The sequence below is a fragment of the Heliangelus exortis genome, chromosome 22 (assembly GCF_036169615.1).
Source record: "Heliangelus exortis chromosome 22, bHelExo1.hap1, whole genome shotgun sequence".
Classification (NCBI taxonomy): Eukaryota; Metazoa; Chordata; class Aves; order Apodiformes; family Trochilidae; genus Heliangelus; species Heliangelus exortis.
Genome location: NC_092443.1, coordinates 6,529,670 through 6,552,886, shown reverse-complemented (window position 1 = coordinate 6,552,886; position 23,217 = coordinate 6,529,670). Strand labels below are relative to the sequence as shown.

General features: G+C 47.3%; 1 long non-coding RNA gene across 1 annotated transcript; it reads left to right on the top strand.

Moving 5' to 3' along the window:
* Positions 1-1,338: 1,338 nt before the first annotated feature.
* On the top strand, positions 1,339-6,306 carry LOC139806564 (uncharacterized). The gene is made up of 3 exons (XR_011730287.1): positions 1,339-1,796; positions 1,889-1,967; positions 5,786-6,306. It is a non-coding gene; the product is annotated as an uncharacterized lncRNA (long non-coding RNA).
* The last annotated feature ends 16,911 nt before the right edge of the window (positions 6,307-23,217 follow it).

The following is a 23,217-nucleotide window of genomic DNA, read 5'->3' as shown; positions in this document are numbered from 1 at the left end:
CTCCTTCCCCGCGGGTATCATTCTGCCAGAGCAGCACCGTGACCCAGGCACTACCAGCTCCAGGGTGCCTGGATGTCGCCTGCCTCGGTGACCCTCTGCGACACAGGCACAGGTGGGAGCCCTTGGGTTGATGAGTGGCAGCTGAACTTTCTCTTCTCTTTCCCGCATGTGCTCTTCGTTTCCATTCACCACCCCCACAGTGATGCAAACTCCTTTCTTTGGTTTGTTTCCATAGAAATCCTCAGCTGTAAATCCTTAAGTAACTTTTTTTAATTTTTTTTTTTTATTATTTTTATTTATAGTGTGCTATTAAGGTCCTTTCAAGCTGAGGACTCCAGGAAATGAAATAATAGAAAAGGCACCACTTTGAAATGCATCCAGGCATTTATTGTTAGTAAGGGAAAAAGTAATATGAGCATTTAAAGAAAATATTGGCAGATAAATTGGGTTTTAAAGAAAACATAATTGGATATAATTTCTGCTTCATTCACTTAAATATTTATTGTTTTATTGACTTATTTATAATAAGAAGCTTAAGCTGAAATTTAATTTTGTTGATATAAATATACATTTTCATAGAAAAATGTGGCATTAAAAAATGTTATCGAAGATGTTACTGGCTTTGATAAAAGCATGCAGGTTTTGCAAGGGTTTGTTTTAAATATTTCCAGTCTCAGTAAATATGAAGTAGTGTGTATAATCATCATTATAATAACAATTAGCATTATTCTAATTAATGGGCAGAGCTAATGGCAATTCATCCACATGGAAAATCAGTGCTTTCTGCATGTTTGAGCTCCTTCCTACAGTTTTTGCTGAGATCTACAGAATATGAGCTTCTCCTCGGGCAAACCCCCACCCCAGCCCGGGGCTGCTGGGGCCCTCGGTGGGTTGGGGTACGGGTTCCCGTGGAGCAGAGGGACAGTCTGGACCGGCAGCACCACGGGAGGCAGCCTCACGGAGAGGGTCAGCCACTGGGAGATGTCCCCAAGAGGCTGCCGTGTCACCGCTGCTGGGGACGCGCTCCCGTAGTCTCGGTGGCCGGGGACATACGGCGGCTCTCGGCAGCGCCCGGCCGAGCCCCCTGCCCGCCCCGCCAGGTCTCTGCTCGGGGGATACCCTGCTCTGGGCGTCCCTGGTCTGAACACGGGCGACCTCCGGGCACAGAGAGAGACCCGCAGCAGCTCCAGGACGGCGCTCCCGGACATTGTCGCAGCTTCCCGTCAGGTCTGTAGCTGTGTCCATCGGGGCCCCCCAGCTCACGGGTGACATCTGCCACCCGGGACACGTCCCGTCGGTGTCTCGGGGTGTTCGCGGTGGTCCCTAGCCGGTCGCGATCTTGTGCAGAGAACGCGGCCGTTTCCATGGCAACGAGCTGCCCAAAGTGCCCCTCAGCGGGACCCCCCCTGGCCACGCTCCAGCCGGCGGCCATGAACACGGGGGTCCCCTGGTCGCTGCCCAGGAGAGGCAGCCGGCCCGGCCGCTCCTGGTACCGAGAGGACTCGCAGTTTTCTAGAGTGTCCTGAGCTTTCCAGTCCCCTGTGGGACAGGGCAGCGGGACACTCAGGCAAGCGATGGCTGCATCGGTCCCGGGAGCACCCGCAGGCAGAAGAGAGAGCTGGACCCCTTCCCCTCACTGCCCTCCTGGGTGCCCACGCGCTGTGCCAGCATGCAGGACCTTCTCACCGTGTGAGCGCTGGGTCATTAGGGCTGAGAATGGCCCAACTCATAACAGGAATACTGCCAAACGACCTCCAGATGGTAACGGCTCTTGGATTCAAACCAGCGCTCCAGAGGTGAAAGGCTGTGTGCTCCATTACCAACCCCCCAGTCACCCGGTCCCCCCTGAAATATGTCATGCACACTTCAAACCTTTCTGTTTTTATAGGCAGATTTAACTGCTGCACATAACAGCCTGCATCAACAACACACGGAAAAAATGTCCTATGAAGAACAGGCCTAAAACGGTAAATATTTAACAGGTCCTTTCCTTATATGTATTAAAATAATTAGTTTAACAAAGAGGACTTTGTTCCCCTGTGTTTGAGCCATGATGGTGTCTGGTGCAACAGTACAGCTGTAATTCTGTCTCGGGGTTCTGCTGGCATTTATACACGCTGCTTTGAGCTGCACTCCCAGTTTATAGTGTCAGCAGAACATCTTGATTGAATTACAGCCTTGTATTCAGTTAGGAGCCATGTATTATTCTAGATGCAGTTGAGTTGTAGGTATCTGTCTTGGCTTGTTTGGGGAGACAGACCCTCAGGAAGATCAGGAGACCAGATGTGGGGTGGGTGTTGCCATCCTTGGTGCTGTGTGGCAGAGCCTCATGTGCCAGCCTTGCCCCAGTGCTACAGGCAGGCAGGAGGGGGACAGCTGGGGTCCCTGCCCACCTCCCCTGCAGTGCCCACTGCTCTGCACCCTCAGGACACCTGGAACTGGTGCTGGGCACCTGGTAGCACTGCTGGGTATCATCTCTTTCCATGACCAGTCCCTAATTCTGTCTTCTCAGGGCAGGCTTTGGAAACACACGGTCCAGCAGCAGCTTCTCAGCACCCTGTTGTGCACAGTTATTTTACACCCTGAAGCTCAGGTCCCTCCAAGCCAAGCCCAGGCACTGTGGCAGCACCAACCAAGGGGGTTTGGTGGGTGAGCTTGGCAGCTGGCTGGGGCTGAGCCTCCACAGCAGCACCTGTCTGCAGTTGACCCCCGTGGGACCTACAGAAGGCACAGAGGTAGGTCCTAGAGAGGAAATATCATCTTGAGTGTCCCTGGTGAACGTTCCTGTCTGAGGGATCCATCCCGAGAGGTAAGAGGAAATCCTGAAGTGTAGCAGCCTTGGCATGTGCCACCAAAGACTGAACCCGTCGGTTCAGCTTGTGTCTTAATTAGAACTAAAACTAGGCTCTAGAAAACAGGATGGGAGGGATGAGGTGCTGGGGAGGGTGTGGGGTGTGCTGGTGGGAATGGGGGCAGCACCAGCCCTGGGGATCATATGGTCCCTCATCATAGAGGGTAGTGGAGTGGCAGTGGAAGGCACTCAGCCCAGCACTATGTTGTGGTGCCAAGGTGCTGGGGAGTGCTGGTGTCCTCTGTGCAGGCTGCAAGGAGCTGTCAGTGTTCACCAGGTGATGGGCAATAGGTTTCCCTCCACATCCAGTAGGTCCTACTGAGCCCCAGGATGCTCTGAGCAGGGAGAGCCCAGGATGCCCAGCTGCAGGTGCCATATGTGCTGAGCTGCCCTTGGCCATGGTGTTCTTCGAAAGTGCTGTGGCTGCTGCCTTGAGACAGGCAGTGACAAGGCTGTGGGCTTTGCCCTCTTTGGAGGGGAGCACCCGCCCATGGGGAGAAGCATGGCTCCCATGCAAGGGAAGTCCTGAGGGCCATTGGGTACTGGCGATGCTTCCTCCCTTTGTCCAAGCTTTTGTGTGCAGTCCAGGACACAGCAGCAGTGGCCGTCGTCAGCCATTGTTGCAGGGATGCCCTTCCCCTAATTTGTCTTATTAATTGGAGACAGCACATTGATCAGTCATCATGAGAGCTGGAATAATTGCAGACTCAAAATAGCCCAGGTTTAAATGGTTCAGATGGTAATCTCTCACCATAGAAATATTCTTGCTAGCATAGCAGCAGGTCTGGGTGCTCAGCAAGCTGCTTCCTGGGTATGCTATGCAGGAAAGGAGGCAAGCTGGTGTTTCCAGCTGGGGTGGGGACTCCCCAGCCCCATGTTTTGCAGGGACTCCCCAGCCCCATGTTTTACCACATGGTAAACCCAGGGGTGCCCAGCTGAGCAGAGCCAGAGCTCTGCTGGCTCCCTGCTCCTTCCATCCCCAGCTCTACCAGAGCCTCTGCCCTTGCCCACATGAGCTCTGCCTCCTAATGGGTTTCCTCTCTCATCTGCAATGCCAACATTTCCAGTAGGATCTATATCTTTCCATAGGCAGTTTGTTTCATCACAGTAACATAATAATGTGCTGAGAAGAGCTCATAGTTGTGAATTAATGTTTAAAAGCTCTCACTTTTGGGTTGTTGAAATGAATGTTAATTTGACAAATGGCAGTCATTGGGATTGAGACGGCATTAACATGGAAATAAGAGTTAACCTCCAGCAGGGCAGATACAAGGTGAGATGAGCAGGCGCCACAGAAGCTGTAGTTTTTCACCTGATGCTCATACTGTAAATACTGCCAGTGTCCTATCTATTTATAGAACTGCAATTTAAAGGCTAGTTCAGGAAAATCTGAATGACATCTCCTTAAGAGAAGCAATCGTAGGGTATCTCAGAACATGTCAGGCAGCTCTCTTGCTTTCTCTCTCAAAAATACTCATATGTCCACTAAATCAATTTGCCTTTCTCTTGTAACTGCATTTGTGGGGCCATTCTTTTCCATTTTCTGTCACTGTCATACGCTAATTCATGTCACTCTGTGGAGCGGGAGGGCTCAGCCGCCGGCTCTGCTGCACCGACACCGGCTCAGGGACGTGCAGCCAGGGGCTGGGCTGGAGAGGGGTCTGGGGCCTTGGGTTTCACACTGGGGCTGAGGGTCCCACCCCAGTGCAGACACTGGCCCTGGGGAGTGACACCTCCCATGGATGCTGCTCTGCTCGTCTAGTCTGGGCAATGGATCTCTGCAGAAGCTGCTTATGGCACTGCACTGGCAGGTCTATCTTCTGGGTGGTTCTAGGGATCTCCACAAAGTGCATTTTTTTTGTTTACCTGTTTCCATGTTTTTTTCCTTTAGTTCTCCCCAAGCTTGTCTGATTCCAGAGAGCACCCGGTCCTAATGCTGGTGCTCGTGTATATCCATGTCCTTACTCCTCAGCCTGCACTGGTGTGTGTCCAGGGCTTCAATCTAAGAGGCTGCCAAAGCCCCACACCCTGGGAATAATTAGAGCAGAAAATCCAGGGAAAAAATTCCAAGCTTAGGGCACTGGCTCTGGACTGAAATTACCTCCACACTGAGACCTTGTACACCTGAGTGACTCTGTGTGTGCCTGGCCAGACGAGCTGGCCCTTTTCAACAGAGTTCCAATGAGCCCCTAGCACGCTGGCCCTCTTCCTAGAGGTGACATTTAATTTGTCCCTAAACAAACAAGTCCATATCCTCCTCTGTTTTTTGCAGCCATTATTTTTTTTAAAAGGAGATGGAGAATAGTCTGCAAACCAGACAATCCCAACCCAAAACCAGCAGGTTTTTTTTGGTTTTTTGTATACTTAATGTTTTGAAATGTTCCTTACACCTTCAGACATAAATATTCTGACTTGCAGCTGGGAAACTTCCTTCCAAGTTGTTTTCTTTGTCAGGTTCAAGTACAAATTTTCAGTTAAAAACCTTCTTTCCTTGACTCTTTAATAGTTACTGGCCAACAAATGAAAAAGAGGAAAAGGGAGTGAATTACATGACCTGTCTCTTTTTGTTTATTAAGAACTTCTTTCCAGCATCTGATTCTTACGGAAATATGGTTTCAATTTTCTCTTTGAATTGTGGATCAAGAAATGTTGCCAATACATATTTTTCTCTGTCAAAATTTCATTTAATCTGGAGTCTGTAGATGTCTTGAGAGCCATGTCTCCTCACGGGGTTATTACTGTGTGTGCCTGTTGTCATGTTAGTTTTCAATTGGATTCACATTTGCTCAGGAAAGAGGCACTGGTGCTGGCTTGTTAGGGGAGAGGGTGAGGGGTGGGTGCTGGCCCCAGCCAGGGGGATGCCTCACACTGTGCCTCCCCTTCCACCTCTGGGGTCTGGTGTGCAGGGCTTGTTGCTACTTTGGGTTCCTGCAGGTCCCTTCCTCTGCCAGACCTCGTTTCTGGACTCAGTGGAAGGTCACCAGCAGGCTGAGGACTCTCAGAACCATTCCTGAGATGGATAAGTGCAGCTGCCACCACAGGGGCTGTCTGGCCACATATCCATGGTGAGCAGCTCATGGTCTGGCCATGGCTGCACCACCCACACAACCCACAGCAGCTACATCCGTGACAATTCATCCCCTCTGTTATTACGACTTCTCTGGAAGGATTACAGTTTCTCAAAATACTGCTCTGGCCAAGCACTTCTCCTCTTGCCTCTGAAGTGCCTCTGAAATGGCACAGTCCCTTCCTGTTAGTTGTGGCTGTTTCAGACTTTCAAAGGATTAACCTTTCCCATCTAAATGAGAAGAAAAGGGAAGAAATGACTCACAGCCTCTCCCCATCCCCTGAAAAGAGCTTTTTCTGATGGAACTGGAATGCTGGAAATAATCCAGAGGAATGCAGAAAATGAACCTGTCAGAAGAATATTTTAATAAACCGCCTTTTCAGCTGCAGTACCCACAACTCACGCTCTTCCCTTGTCATCTGAAGGAATCCCAAGCAGCCATCAGAGAGCAAAGCCAGTGGAGGGGCTGGAGATGGAGCTCTGTGAAGTGTTCCCGGGGAGTAGCTGTGCCTCTGTCTCTTCCCCTTAAGCACTCTGAAGTACAAAGCAGTGTATGGTGCTGCTCAACTGCATGTGGGGCTTTGGCTATTGACCTTCACAAGGGGCTTTGCAGGGGTTGCACTGGGCACTGGTGCCTCCTCTTGGTGTGTGCAGAAGGTGTGGGGCACAACTGGGCTTCTCCTGGAGCAGCTTTCCTGGGTGGACAGTGCTGGGTGGGCACAAAACTGGGTCTGGCACGACTGCCTCCCCAGGAGTGCTCCAGGTGTCAGCACTGCTGGCAGTGCCAGGGCAGCTCTCACCCATGCAGGTCACTGAGATATGGATGGGATCTGTGGGAGGACTCCAGGCAGAAGATGCCACCACCCCCAGCAGTGAGCTGCTGGAACCAGAGCTGCTGTAGGTTGCTGGGGGGTCTCACTGGTGGGTGGGTGTCCAGGAGGGCTGCCAGGGAGCAGGAGCATGAGTGATGGGCCAGTAGAGTCCCTTAAAGCTGCTCCCTTCCTGTTACTTATTAGCAAGTTCTGTCCCACCTCATTCCATTCCTTGCCTGCTGCCTGTGCAAGGATGGTTCTCTTTGTAAAGCTGTCTTTGGTGTCCATATTGCTTTTAAGTCACTGACACTCACATTTTAAAGAGTAATCAGCAAAGGCTGCACTAGATGAAATGTATAATGTGACAGCAATTTGCAAAGTATGGCTTCTAAACCTGCAGAGATGGAGAGATTCAAAGATCCCAAAGCAATCCAGGAAGCAGAGCTGCTGGCTGAGGGGCTGGCTTGCCCTGGGGAGCAAATGAGCTGCGCATGTGTGGTGTAACATGGGTGCAGGCAAACTTGGGTCACATGAAGAAGTGACTCATCAGAGAAGGGGAAAAAAAAGTAAAAGGAGCTCTCCAGAGCTGGACAGAACTGCATTTGTTGCATCTTGTTCTGGATTCCTGATAGTCCAGAGTTAGATACTTCAGAGAAGATAATAAAAAAACCCCAACAAACTACTTTGCAGCAGAAGGTCTGCATGTGTTTCTGGGTTTGGCTGGGGTGGGAAGAACTCAATGGCACAAGGGCAGGGCTGTCCCCTGCTGAAGGAGGAACCACCAAGTGTGTGCCAGGTGCTTGGGTGCTCTGCATGGGGCCTCTGTCCACGCGTGGAGCTGTGTCTCATCTGGTGATCACTGTGTAAACAGCGAGGCATCTTTGTCAGGCTGGAAATTCATTTCCTGTTGTTGAGGCTGCCAGGATGCGAGCAGATAAACTGGGAAGCTGCTGGCAGAGGCCAGGGTGGATGGAAACGTCAGTCACTGTCAGAGGGATCTGTGGCTGTCCTGCTCCCCACAGGCATGTCCCAGGGTGGCAGGAGCTGCTGCTGGCAGGATGGGCTGGGCTCTGCCATCAACCTGGCACTGAGGGACAAGCCACTCGGGGAGCTCCTTGGGGTGGCAGATCCAGGGCCACTGGAGCTCCCCAGTGCCCAGAGTATCCACTGGAGGCTTCCAGCACTTCCCCACCAGCACCTGGACAGCCCTGCACCATAAATTACAGGGGAGCATCTTGAAGGAGGCTTTAATCAAAAGTTAGGAGTTGCATGCAGCATGTCACAGTTCCTCATTAGATTGCCATTATAATGCTCTGTAATTGGAAAGACGTTAATATTGACAGTGTTGTGAAGAATGTCCTGCTTCTCCTTGCATGCGTGGATTTGATAGAGTTGAATAATGGAGCAGATATGATGGATTAGAAAAATTCTCCAGTTAAGGTCCCTAATTATAGAGTTTTACCTGCCCAATTAAGGTGGAGTACTTGAGAAAAAAACTAGACACTGACTCTCTTCAGGCACCCAATTGCCCTGTGAAGTACCAGCAGCCATAGCAGCTCTGGCCCAGAGGATTACAGAAATGTTATCCTACTTGAAATGTCTGCCTGATGTCCCTTCAGTAGGAAGCTAAAATCTGCTCTGAGGATGGAGAAGCACCAGCAAGTCCTGCTCCAGAACATGGTCATGAGCTGCACAGTTTTAGGGTAAAACAAGAGTTTCACCCACCCTGGGTGTGAAGAAGCAGGAATCACTGAACAGGGCTCTCACCAAGCCCCACAGGGGATTTACACTGCTGATCCAGACAAGAAAATGCAAATTTTCTTTCACATTTTGGAAAGTTGTTTGCAAAATTTAAAGACTTTTGTCTTTTTTAAGGCCAAATGCAGTCGGAAGGGGAAGTGTCTGAAATTGTCCTGCTTGGCTGGGGGGGTGATGCCCTTGTGACCCATGTGCCCATCCAGCATTGGGGAATGCTGGCAAATCCACCCGAGCTGTGCCAGCTCTGAGGGACCCCATGCATCAGGGCTGCAGTGTGGGCCCTGAGCAAGCCCAAAGGCTTGAAAATTCAGCATCTTGGGCTATTTTTTTGAATTAAATAATAATCTAGCTGCCCACAGCCTAGGGATAAATTGTGGCAATTTTCCTTAACCATCTTTTTTTTAAAAAAAAAAAAAGAAAAGAAAAGAAAAAAAAAAGGAAAAAAAAAAGGAAAGAAGAGAAAAAAAAAGAAAAAAAAAGAGAAGAAAAAAAGAAAAAAAAGAAAAAAAGAGAAGAAAAAGAAAGAAAAGAAAAGAAAAGAAAAGAAAAGAAAAGAAAAGAAAAGAAAAGAAAAGAAAAGAAAAGAAAAGAAAAGAAAAGAAGAAAAAGAAAAGAAGAGAAGAGAAGAGAAGAGAAAAGAAAAGAGAAGAAAAGAAAAGAAAAGAAAAGAAAAGAAAAGAAAAGAAAAGAAAAGAAAAGAAAAGAGAAGAAAAGAAAAGAAAAGAAAAGAAAAGAAAAGAAAAGAAAAGAAAAGAAAAGAAAAGAAAAGAAAAGAAAAGAAAAGAAAAGAAAAGAAAAGAAAAGAAAAGAGAAGAAAAGAAGAAAAGAAAAGAAAAGAAGAGAAAAGAAAAGAAAAGAAAAGAAAAGAAAAGAAAAGAAAAGAAAAGAAAAGAAAAGAAAAGAAAAGAAAAGAAAAGAAAAGAAAAGAAAAGAAAAGAAAAGAAAAGAAAAAGGCAATGTTGGTCCCAGAGCTGGCGGGTGACAACCACGGCATCTGCCCAGTGACATCTGCCCCAGCCAACACAAACACCTAGCTACTGTGAAGAAAATTTTAGTATCTGTGTCTCTGTCTAATCCCTTCCTGTAGGGACAGGACAATTTCCACATAAATTAGGAAATGAATATTCTGCATGGGCTCTGGAGTTTGTAGCTGTTTACCCAAGGTGTGCTTTCCTCTCCGGAGATATTTCTGCAAGGCTTTTGAGGGATGGAGACGTGCCTGTGCTTTTTTTCCTTTGCCCCTGCCTTCCTTTCATCTGCTCTTGTGATGAATTGTCGGGAAAAAACTACCCAAGCCCGTCTGTTTTGGCTTAGATCAGCTTTTCTTCTCATTATAATTTAAGTCTTTAAGGGTCTTCAGTAGGAGCCTGTAGAAGTCAGATCATTCATTCCTGTTGACGCCATGTGTTTCATGGCCATTCGGGCCGTGATTCATGCGGCGGTGCTGGACGTGCCTCCTTTGTGCCGCGGCAGAACAATGGCTTTGAGCGCCGGGCCGGCGCGCCGGGCGGCAGAGGGTTAACCAGAAAAATCTTGTAATAGCTGAAAACTATGGATTGAGCAAAATCTCCCTGTCAGCTCTCTGTGATTTTGCTGAGAGCTCTTGGACATGCTGGCATTGGATTTACAAATTGAAAATCATTAATAATTCTAACCAGGCTGTGATAAATCTGAGATCAGTCTCGATGAACCTGGACACCATTTCATAAATCAAAAAGATTACTTAGGAATTTTTTAAAATCTGACGTCAAAATGTCATGGTTACTAATGGTTTTTGTAGATCTCTTACAGTGATATATCATTTATCTACGCTACATCTAAAATGTGACACCAGGGCAGAAATGTGATGTCTTTAATATCATGAATACATTTTATCCCATAATAAAGGTATTAACAACTTCTTGCTGTGACTTGTACTTGAAGTTCTGTGCCTGATTTAGTGCTATTGTTATCATATTAACTGTTTTCCCCCCATATACGTGCAGGCAAACTGTTGCTTATTCTGTGTGGCGAGGGGTTGGTGTCCCTGAAGCAGAGGGGGTTCCTCCCAGGTCCCCAGGGTGATGCCCAGCTCTGGGACCACTGCTTGCAGAGTGACTGCTGGGATGGAAATGGGGGATCTGAATGCCTCACCATGCTGGTAAGATGTGGGGGCACAATGGGATGTGGTAGGGACATGCAACACAGAGATGAGAAAATGCCAGAGCCAGCAGGGATCCAGCCAGTGGGCATGGCTCACAGCAGAGTTGTGTTTCATAGTGGCTCTTAGAGAATTTTTCCATTCCTTTTAAGTGTGCAGTTCTGAGGAAAGTTTAGAAGACTTATGGAATAAAACCCCAGCAAATAACCTCCAGAAAACTCCTTTTAAACCACTCCTTCAACTGACCAATGCTAAAAAATACCACTGAAGATTCAGGTAAGGTCTAAAGCAAGGGAAGAAAGCTGCATCTATAGCACCTTTTTGACCCCAGAATCAAGCCCAAATGCTTTTTTCCACAGAGTGGTTTGGATGCCCTGATCATCTTAGTGAAGCTCAGTTTTTGTGTCTAGGAGGTGGGTTCCCACATCTCTCCACATCCATATTGAACCTTCAGTGTGTGCTGGCACCGGAAAATGCACAGACCACGTGTGCTACAGCTCAGTACAATACCACGTCCTACAAAGAATTGTTGTATTATAAATGACTTTTGGAGACTTTGCCATAAAACATTACATTTCTTTGGTGCATTCTTTTTAAAAATGAATGGTTCAATTGTTAAAATTTAAAGAGTCATTCCCAGTCTCTTCCCAGTGAGTCAGAAACGCCGCAGGAGCACGCAGCCCCCAGCGCTGCAGGCGTAGCTAAAGAGCTATCAGAGCCTAACAGGTAGCTGAGGAATTTAAAGCAAAGCTTTATGGGGAGAGATTACATTCAGAGGTGAACAAATGGTGGAACCAAGTCTATGCAAAGCAAGTGACAAAATGTAAAAATCCTCCCCGCATTTTGAAGGAAAATATATCTTTCTTTCTCCGTGGCTCCCATGAAAAATAGGCTTTTTTTATTTCCTTTTTTCATGCTAGGAAATTAATATTTGCCTTTAAAAAAGATTTGGTGGAGGTTTGTGTGAAGGTCATTAGCAATCTCGCTGGGGAATAAAGAAGGGAGTGATTGAAATCTGCATGGGTTTGTTACTCATTTGTGGCTTTGCTTTACACATAACATTTTTATTAAGAAAATAATACTTTGGGGCTGGTAATTGTGTTGCCAGCTGGGCCAGGGAGGGGAGAGGAGGAAAGCAGAGCACTGAAACCTACTATTTATGTCCCTGCTAGGTACAATTCCAGGCAGGTATATATATGGTAAATCTCCTTGAGCTGTCCCCAAAGTCACCCTGAAGTGCTGCAGCTCCTGGTGCTGAGCCCTTCCCTCCAGGGCTGCAGGGTGAGCCCAGGGGCACTGACCCCATCCTGGGAGGGGACTGGGGGCTTAGCCCCTCCTGGGGACACCCAGGCACTGCCACTTCTGCTGAGCAGCAGTAAGGTCACCTGTTTCTGTTCCATTTAACCCCAAAATACACATAGTTAAGATTAAAGCTGTAAACCCTGCCTGCAAGCCTCCCTAAAAATTAGCATAGCACAGAGTAGATACAATCTGAAGTTGGCTTGTAAAATCTTTTGGAAGGATCATTAAGGGTATTTCATTATCTCCATATTGCCAAGGTCAGGCTGTCCATATTTCCTCTTTAGTGCTGCGATGGGAATATGCCGCGACTGTGGTATAATAGACCAGAAAATGTCCACACTGGGAATGATGGTAAATCAATAAAAACTCATCAATATAACTCCCACTTTCCCAAGGTACTGCAAACAGCCTCAAGTTTGTAATTTACTTACGTATCTTCACCTTTTTCCCAACATTTTTTACACCAACTTCTGAACTTTTTGTCTGTGTAAAATCTTTATGAGAGACAATATATATAAGGGATAAAATGCTTTATTGAAAAGATTATTGATTTTTTTCAGCCAAGCTGCTTGTGCAGCAGCTCCACGCTGCTCTCCCAGCAGGGAGATCTAAATCTGAGAGGGACTGAGGTGGCGGGTGGGAGGTGAAGCAGATGTGGTCCAAGCAGCGCGGCGGGAGGGATGGGCAGGACAAACACCTCCTGCCTGCTGCCTGCCCAGCTGAGAGGGAGAACAAAGGTGTGAAAAGCCAAAGCCACACTGCAAAAGGAGAGGGAGAACTGGACAGCTTGGGCACAGAGGACTACACATCTCCCCAGACAGATCATAGATGTTGCACTGTGGCTGTGCATTGTGCTGTGCAGCCACCCAGCCCTGCTTCAGCCCTGTCCCTGTCCACACTGCCCGAGTGCTCCAGCCCAGAGCCAGGGTGTTCACATACATCCCACAGGGGAACTGGAGAGCAGGGGATGGCAGTTGCTGGGAGGCAGGCATCTACCTTGAAGTCAGACCAGTGCTTTGGCTTTTCAGGAACTTCATTAAAATCTGGAGCAAATGGAAACTGAGGGTGGTGACGGTGATTCCTTCTCTTTCCATAGCACCTTGCCATAACTTTCCTTCCATATCTCAACCTCTTTATTCATCTATTTTCCTTCCTTTTTCTACTCTACACTTACTCTGGGGGGAAAAAAAAACAAACTAAAACAAAAAAACCCAAACAATAAAAAAACCCCCACCAACCTAAAAGCATAAACACGCTGTCTTTTTTAGACTGACAAAGGGATATCCTCAACATGCAGCACACTGTGCCACTCCTTCCCCACCACTCCCAGAGCCACAGTCCCTGCAGACCCAGGTACCAGGAGCCTTGGCTGGGAGCAGGGGGGGGGGCTGCAACAGCACACACGGTCCATTCCCATTTTGAGAATGCTGAATCCTTTATTATGAGCCAACCACTGAAATAAAACAAATCCCATTTTATTAAAAGCCCCAATACACAATTAGATCTTGCAGAGTATGCAAATGATGTGTAGCCCTCTGACTGCTGGCAATTTGCCACACAACCCTCTGGGCTGCAGCTCTTGGGCAGCCCTGTCTGCACACTGGTTAGGGACCCTCACCCCCTTGCACAGCTCTGGAGTCTGAAACCCTGATAAATATTCCACAAAATATGAACAGCCTATTTTCTCTTGCTACTCTGACCTTTTCCCCAAGACGTTCGCATGTATTTTTTTGCCAGCTACTGTACACTAATCCCCAGGGGTCAGGGACCTACAGGGCTCTATTAACTGTCAGTGGGGTTTTTTTTCTGATGTCTGAGTTTGCCCATAGCTAAGCTAATGTACTGAAGAGAGTCTTGGCAGGGGCAATAGACATCATGTCACTGAGGGTATAAAGGCCAAGGAGTGGATGGAAAAACCTGGTGGTGAAACTTAATCAGCAAGCAAAGACCTGAAGCCAGCCTGCATTTGATCGGACACCACAAACACCTGGTGGAAGCAGAAGCAATCCTTCTCATTTTCCCCTCTGCTCTTCAGCCTCTTCAACAGGAGACCCACAGCACCCAGAGCAGCATCCTCACACAGAGCACCCAGCTCTCTCTTTGGGGCTGCTGGCAGTGCTCAGGCACTTGTCTGGGGGATAAGTGCTGTCTCTCATTCTGTCCTCTATTTTCTCATTTTTGACTTTTATGGTTTTTCATTTACAAGTCTAATCAAAGAGAGGCAGCAATCATTCAGCATAGATTAGCAATAGAGTCAATAGCCTACAAGTGTTTGCAGCAGCCCCAAGCACAAGCTCCTCCAGCACCCAGCTGGGAGAGACTCTGCGAGGCTGAGCAGAAAGGAGCTGCAGAGACACAGCTCTTGCTTGGAGACCTCAGATAAACACCCCTGCCTTCAAACCACCCAGCACCTCCTCCAGGAGCAACCCTTTCAGGGCAGACAACAAGGGCAAGGGAAGCATCTCACTTCACCTCATTTGGAACAAGTTTACAGGTAGCCACCACTGTGGCCACAGCTCCCAGTGGATGCCACTAATCTGGGGCCATCAAGGCTGGATCCGACCAGATTCGTGGTCCCATGGTCCTGCAGCACATGCTGCCACCCTGAGCATGGCTGTCCTGGCTGAGTGTATTTACAGAGGTAGTTGTGAACATGCCCTCAGGACTGCTCCTCACAGCTCTACAACCACAGAGTCTAGGTTGTAATATCCAAACCCATTTTTTTTACAGAAAATAAATAATCTAGTTTAATTGTATTGATAAGAACACAAATCACTGGTGTGTAAATCCCTGTCAGTGAGAGCCTGAAGAACATTACACCCAGGTCTGTAATTTCAACCCACTGCAGAAGTAATTAAGGGTACATTCAGCAAGGCATTAAAAAACCTGGGGTTTGTTTTAGTTTCTGTTAATCACTTGTGTAAGCATCATATTGAATCAAGACTTAACACTGAGCATCACCCTTTGTGCAGGGCTGGCAGGGCCAGCATCACCCTTGGCTCTGAGACAGCAGCAGGCAGAGCACGGTGCTGGTCCTGAGCCCCCGTGCCCCAGGCCATGCCCCACTGCTTGCAACACTGCAGCTCAGCCCTTCCTGCTGAGGAATCTCACTGCTCTTGGCACAAAGTGGATTTCAAAATCTAACAGGCTAAAAGTGTGTCTTTACGAGCAGCCTGAAGTTAAAAACAGTTGACATTTTGGAAGTGACTGCAAGGTAAAATTCAAGTTTCCACTAGGTCAGTGACTGGAAGACAGTGAATACAGAAGTGTGCAAAACACGATTGCTGCTAAAGACCACAGCTGGAAAAAAAAAGTGTCACATTTTTATAACTGCTGTATCCCTAATAAAATATAATAGATTTACTATCAGCTGAAGAATAGATTGGTAAACACTGTAAATTAAATCCAATGATGAAGGCTATTAAACTTCAAGGCAATGTCTACTGAGATGGGAAGGCCAGAAGTTGTTGGGAATCCTGAGCTGCCATCTTCATTTGCCATGTTATTTCAAACTGTTGTTACCAAAAAAGGTGCTGGCTATGGCACCTGAATATACAGACATGGCAGCTCCATGATGCGACTCACTATGCCTGACCCATAATTTACCAGCTTTAACCCTCCTGTGAAATGACATCTATATAAATATTGTTAATAGCACTAACATAATGTTGAGTCAGGTTTTACTGGACTCCCTCATACACCCTTTGGATTTATTAGCTATAGGATTTGAAGTAAATTTTTATTAGCCCAAGTTAAACCCACCTACCATGGGCTTGGTGTTTGGGTTTTCTTTCCCCATTTTTCTTCCTTTATCTGAGCTTGGGCCCCCTTTCCTCAGCCCAGTGCTTCCTCCCTCAGACTGAAATGTCCTCGGATAAATCTTATGGAATGAAATATTTATTAATTTTCCTAACCAGTGTTGATCTCATAAATTACCAAGACTTTTTCATGAAATGGTTATTAACATCCATGGCTGTATGTTAATGGCTTATTGACCAAATATGGGATAATTAGACCCTAGGAGCACTGGCCACTGTGATCTATGAGAAGCAAATTTGGCCCTTATTACACCAATGACCTATTTAATATCTACTGATGAATTTAAGGTAGAATCACAGGCAGATTTTTTTTGAAGGAGCTGCCCTCCAATTAATGAGCAGAAAGATTCTTGTATAAAATCTATTGATCCTGAAAAAAATATTAACAGAAATCATTTTTTGTAACTGATGATTAATTGGCTAAATAAGTGTTAGACTGAGATACACCAAGAAAACACTCATAACCAGATATTTCCTGGGATTAACAAAACAATGACTCTGTTTGACTACAGGGCTCTGCCTTCTCTCCCAGCTTTAAAGGATTTTAGTCCTAATTTATGCTATGAAGATTTATACTAATATTTTTAAAGTATTTAAACATTTAGCCATGCTGTTGTTTCAGGAACAACTGTTCAGACCTGCTGCAAACAAGCAAGCTGTGTTTGGTTTAAGTTCCTAAGCATGCTGTGTATTTGAGACGGGAGAGTTAGCATTCTGCACACTGCTCAAGGAGACCCTTTCCTCTGTCATCTCACAGCATTTAAAATCAAATTAAAGATAAAATAAAAGGAATCAAAGCAAAACCAGAAAGGAAAGAATAAAATTCGTTTGAAGTACTTGAGCTATAGCGTCATTGTAGGCAGGATGCACAAGCCTGAACACAGTTTCAAAATTAAGCTGGTGATGGGTTTGTGAACACACCCCCCCTAAGCTCATCCAGCAAACCAATCTGCATATGCTGGTTGTCTGACCCAGAAAAGCTTCTACAAAAACGTGGGTACTTGAAGCTGCTACAGACACATCTCAATCAGTGAGAGGATTCAATACGTTGAATTCCTCTTTGTTTGGGACCCAAAGACATGCATTTTCCATGGGGTAGGTGTTTGTGTGGCTCTGTGGTGCTGTGCCTCGCTAGGTGCTCCCACTGGGTCCCAGCCACCCGCACAGCTCACGCCAGCTCCCAGAGCCTGGCCCTGGCCACTCACCCACATCTCTCACAGCTTGGAGTGCCACAAATGAGGAGAGACTGGCTTGGCAGGTCATCACTGAGATCCTGTAACACAAGTGATGCAGGAAAGGAAACAATTCATTGCCCCAAATAAATGCTATCGGTCCAAATATCAGGCAGCTCCCACTCCTCTTATCCCACTCCCTGTAACTTTTAGGTCCTATGCAGCTGCTAACAGTGATTTTAAACTCTTTCTCCCTGCCAGATTCAGCTTCTCTGTAAGAAGGGATAAGCCCAAGAAGGTACTTATTAACTGATTGCTGTAAACAGGAGCACAGTGAGCTCTCACAATTCAGACCTTGCCAAAGCTCCAGGACACCACAACAAGTAGTTTTAACCTTCACTGAATTTAAAAAAAAAAAAAGTCTTCCACAGCATTCCCTCCATCAAGGCTGCACAGAGCAGAGCTTTACAGGGTCAGGACAGGCTCCAGCTCCTGGCCCAGGCTGGGCTCAGCTGCCTGTGCCCACTGGAGCACAGAAGCCCCCAGACCCTGTGCCAGCAGCCCAAGCGCTTGGAAGCGCTGACTGCTGCGGCAGCACATCACTGCAGATAAAGTAAATCCAGTAATAAATATGGAGTGCAGGAGGAGACTGCAAGGAGTAATTCACAACAGCTATTGTACCTCCAATCCACTGTACTAGGAGAGATTGCCTGGAGGTGGAGAGTGGAAATATTAGAAGGTGAAATAAGGAAGTTCCCCTAACTGAGCTGAGGGCAAGCTTTATAGTCTAATGAAGTGGCAGATGACACAGACAAAAGAAAAGTACCACAAGAGATAAAAAGGAAGAAGTAATATGTGAAAAAAATTAAAGCACGAAGATTAAAAAAATAGAAAGTTACCAGCACTTCCTTTGCTCATGTTACACCCTAATTACCAAGAAGAACCCAGGGGCTGCAGTCAGACACATGGTTTTAATAATTTTTATACCTTTTTCTTATGTCTTCTGCCCTCTAAGTAATCTCTTAACAGCCACCACCAGAGATGGACAAGTAGGCAACCTACCCTGAACTCCAGGTATGCCCAGCAGAGATGCCCATAGGCCCTGCAGGGGCTGCCCCAAACCTGAGGAGGGGCAGTAAATAGAACAGGGGTGCACACAGTTACTGCTCATGTGGTGAAATGCCTGAGAGCACCTGGAAACCTCATTGGGCCCATTTACATCCTTGGGTGTCTGAACACTTTCCATTCCCAGCCTTGTCATTGCCCTAACACATGCCTCACTACAACAAAGCTCTCTTTTAAAGAGGTAGATATATGTTTTTTTCTGGGACAAAGTTGGCTGAGGAAGCTGCCACTGTGCCCCAGGTCCCAGCCCAGCCTGCTGTGGGGAGGGGACCCCTGTCCTGCCCAGCCCTAAACCAGGCTCCCACAGGGCTGTCAGCCTGCCCACACCCAGGACAGGCAGGACCAAGGCTGCTGAAGCGGTGCCCAGAGCAGAGCCAGGACATTGTCCGCCCAGTCCCACAGCTCCCATCCTGGCACTGCCTGGACAAGTTCTGCATCCTGCTCCACTTCCTGTACTCAGTTTCGTTACCAGACAGCAAGCACCTAGATTTAAAAATTAAAGACAAAGAGAAGAAAAACTGCTTCTGTTTCAGTATCTATTGAGTTGAAAAGGAAAATGTTGTAGATCTTCTAGGGTTTTTTTTGTTTGTTTGTTTTGTTTATTTTTGTTTGTTTGTTTGTTTGTTTGTTTGGGGTTTTTTTCCTTGCAAAAATGGTGTCACTTTTGCAATGGATCACCTGGCTGTGCCAGGCTCTGCAGCTACAGAGAATTCTTCTCCCCTGGCTGTCCTCTCCAGCATGCACACTGCTGCCTCACAGCACCTCTCCCCTCCCCAAATTTGCTCTTTCTTCTCCCGACAGGGTGTAAGAAAGAATAGGTGCAGATTTTAACCTCTATAATAGACACTAAATCACATATATTTGTTTTCCTCTATGCTGGGAAAATGTCCCCAAGGAAGCATGTTAAATTTGGGCTCTAAAAGCACCAATTTAGCTATTATGAGTTTTCTATGCTTTTTCCTTTCAGGGAATGTTTGGCTTGAATACACTATGTAGAAGAAATAAGATCAGCTCAACTGTTTTAAAGCTGATTGACACCTTGGGTTTTTTCCCTTGTAATCTGAAGCAAAAGAAAAAAAATATAGAGGGAACCAGACACCCATTTAAAAGAAATTTCCTTGCCTCCAGTCCCTGATCAGGGCTGCCTGTGAAGGGAGAATGAGTTCTCATAAAAAGCCTTTCGTGGGTTCTTTTTCACATCATTTTGGTTCAGGTTTTGGTGGCAGATGAACTGTATTTCATCTGAGTTTAGAGGAAATTCAAAGTGAAGTTAAGGAAGTTGCTGTAAATGAGAAAAAAAAATTCCCAACAAACCCTTTCATTCTATCTTAACATATCAGCCACATCAGGAAACAGCTGTAGCAGAAATACTGTTTTTAATAATCAGAGAAAGCGGCAAAGACACAGCTTTTGTTGGAACAGTGACCCCCAATGGCGAGAGCGACACGGGCTGCCGAGGAGGAGGATGAGGAGACTGAGCCCGGCAGAGGAAGAGGGTTTTCCAAATCCTGCCCACGCATCCACCAGCTACGGACCCCTCGTGGGGTGGGTGACCCTATGGGGAGCGCTGGGCAGCACAGGGTTGGGGGGAGAAGTCCTGCGAAGTGGGTGCCAGGGTGTCCCATCTGCTCAGCCACCATCAGGAGGGTGAGGGGGCCCAATGGGAGCTGGGCTGGTGGCCCATGGCCAGTGGGGAGGGGGTGGGTGGCTCTGGGAACAGCCCGGGGAGGGTCTGGGCACAGGGGGTCTGGAGGAGGCAGCCCTGACCAGGGAACACCAGGCTCACCCAGAGGCCAAGCTTCTGCTGCTGGGTGGGGGGCACAGAACCACCCAGTGTCCTCTCCAACACAACGTGAAGCCAGAGCAGTAAGACAGTTCTTGCGCCTCTGCAGTGTCACAGCACGTTTGGGGAATCTGACTCAAGTGGGCTGCAAAGGCAGAAGGTGTGCACGGGCCATGTTCTGCCCCTAAAACCACGGGACAGGATGTTGCAATGGCTGCACCCAGGAGCCTCCGTTGGGGCACTGAATGTTTGTGTCATTACAGCTGCAGAACTGGAAGTGCCCAATACGCTAGGTGCAAGACACTTCTTTCTGGTCAGTACTCATAGTCTTGTGGTTGAATGGTTTGTTTATCCTGACAGAATGTCATCCGGCTTGGCTTTGATTTTGCAAATAATCCTCCTCCAGCTATGAATGCTCTCACTCCGAGATAGCTTTAACTTCCCTACCGCCACAGGGCATGGGATGATTTCATGATGGTTAAGGGGAGATGAAAGGAATTTTGCCCTTGTCCTTTTCCCTTGTTTTGAGAAGCAAACAATAAAGTTTAAGCTTTCCTACAGAAAAATTGTAAAAATGTAAGACAGTAGAGACCAAATAATTATCCATAATCAATACAGTTAAAGTCAATGGACTCTGCATGTCCTCTTCTAATAGACTTTGTTCTGGGTTGTACCTTGACAGATTATTTAGAAATATGAACTCTGTAAGGAATGGCTATTTGACTATGTAATCTTGTTAAACTCATAAATTCAGTTGGTCTGAAGTCTATATCATTGAAGCCAGCTGGAACTAAATGTTTTGATTGCTAAAAAAATGGTTCATTGAAGAAAATTCTGAAATAATGGAATTAATAAGTTGCCAGGAGAAGTGTTTACATGGGCCTAAGTGAAATTATCATAAGGAAAGGGGAAAAATTTTTGACCCACATCTTAAATTCTTGCTTAGTCAAGATATGCAGACAAATAGATTGTATAATGGGGAATATTTATAAAACAAAGCTGATTAATGATGTTGGTGTCTTATACAACCTACGTCCAGCGTTAAATCAGATTAATTTATAGGTGATTTTGTTGATGAGCACACACTGATGCTCCCATGGTGTGAATTTCAATAACTTGCTTTCCTCTTTGGAATCCATAATTCTATTATTTGAGACACTTCATTGTTATAGATAACACATTTTAAGTGATATTATTTATGCTGTTTCATCTTGTCACTTAGGTTCTTGCTCAAGTTCATTAATGTATTGTGCTCCTCTCTGTACAAGAGGGTGCAGTGAGAGCAATTGATTTTAAGTCCACATAATGACTGATGATATCACGCATGTTTACCACTTTGACACTGCAGACTAGATGCTAATGCTGCAGAGATAAACATGATGTCATTTCATGCAATTAAATACTTAATATACAGCAGGTAATGATTTGGCAAGCTTGGCACATGCAAGCAGTGGCTTTTAATCTTATTAACAGTGGTGGGTTGACGCTACAAGTGATATACTCATACCCAGCCTGTGTCAATAAAAACATCTTTTAAGTGCTTGGGTATGACTGCTGTGATAGGATGGAGATAGGATTTAGGAAGAGATGTCAGATTTGGGCAAACCCAAAGCCAAACGAGCAAAGTGGTCCTTGCCTACCTTTGCGCTCCTCTTGCCATGATGTGGTTACAGGCAGAGCCCGTTATTTACTGCCTGCTGGCCCCACGCTCCCCACTGTGTGAGCACAGGGGGCACCATAGTATGCCAGAGTCCCTAAATCTCTGTGGCCCTTCTCCTTGCCAGTGGATGTCCATCTGTGGAGGCTGCTAGATGACAACTAGAAGTGCTGCAGCTGAAGTTGGAGAAGCAGCAGCTGAGCGAACTGTAAGTCCCTGAACAGACCCCGTTGCACTAAGCCTCTGTGCAGCTCAGTCTCTCAGTGGGCACCTGTCCCTGCTCTCCCTTCAGTGAGAAATGCAGCTGCTCTCCTTTGCTGCCCTTTCTGACAGATCCCTCAGTCCCCCTGACCTCTGTCACAGCTTGCCCCTTTCCCACTTCCCTGAAATCAATTACCTGCTCTGCACTGCTCCATATTCATCAGGGCTCCAGCCACCTGACCTGCAGCCCTGCTCCCTCTCCAGCCCAAGTGCTGCTTCCACCCCCGGCAGAGGATTAGCTCTGTCTTTGCCAACCAAGCAAAGAGGGGTCAAGCCAAAGAGGATGCTGGGGCCTCCTGGGCTGGTCCCAGTCTGTTCTGTGGTGTGGAGCTGTCTCTGCCTCGCTCTGGAGCAGCAGCAGTGTTGAGCTGCTCTTGTGTGAGAGCAGAGGTGCTGACTTGAGGTGTGATGGCCATGGCAACCATGCAGACCTTGGTGGGGAGAAGATGCTCCTGGAGAAGGAGCAAAAGGAGCAGAGCATATCAGGGAGCACTGACAGCCAAGGACCACTGTGGGGTTCCATTCCCAATACCTGGAGCAGGGCTGTCCCTGCTCCCAGCAGTGGTGGAAGCCTCAGAGAGTGGCCAGGGGATGGGGCTGTGCCTGGGTTAACCATGGCTGACTCTGTATAGCAGGAAGGACACAGCCCCCGAATGAGGCTTTCCCCACTTGTTATTTCACAGGCTGGAGTGATCCGTGGGCCCCAAGATTAACCCCAACAGCTGCCACAGAGAGTGTCAGGCTTTGTGCTTCATTTACTCTCAAATACAACAATATCCGTGTGACAGGGGACGTCGATCCATGAGTAATGCAGCAGAGGCTGCTGCAAAGCTCCCTTTGCAGCTGGCCTGGCCCCTCCAGGCTGCTCTGTGCTGCTCTGTGCTGCCCTGTCTGTGGCTGCCCCTCCAGCCTGCCCACTCCAATCCACTCCATTCAGCTTGCCCATGGATCAGCCACCCTCACCTTCTCACCAGGTCCATGGTGACAGCTGCCCAAGGCCTTTTCCATGGCCATGAGTGGAGGGCTGGGTGGGTGCCAGTTCTGCTGGCTCTAGACCTAGGGCTGGCAGGGCCCCCTCCTGATCTCCAGGGCAGAGGCTGGAAGGTGTAGAGCTGAGAGGTACCATGGCATGGTGAGGTACCCCCCAGCAGCCCTGCAGGCACTAAGCCCCTTCTGGTACCTTTCTGAGAGGATGTCCCAGGGCCTGGCTGCACCAAAACATAGAGGGTGCTGAGCCTGGACCCTTGTTTCAGGTTTCCTTTCCAAACAATGGCACCAGGGCTGGTGTTTAGATTTCATTTTGTCTTCCTCTCAGAGTCTCTGGGACACGTCTGGGTTAATATTATGGTTTATCAACAATCAGGGCTCAAGAAATAGGCTTTCTTTGGGTGATATTTAATGAGCTTGGAAATGAGAATATGGCTGTGCTGTTGTAGGAGACAGGAATGAGAATTTTAATGAGGGTTTATGT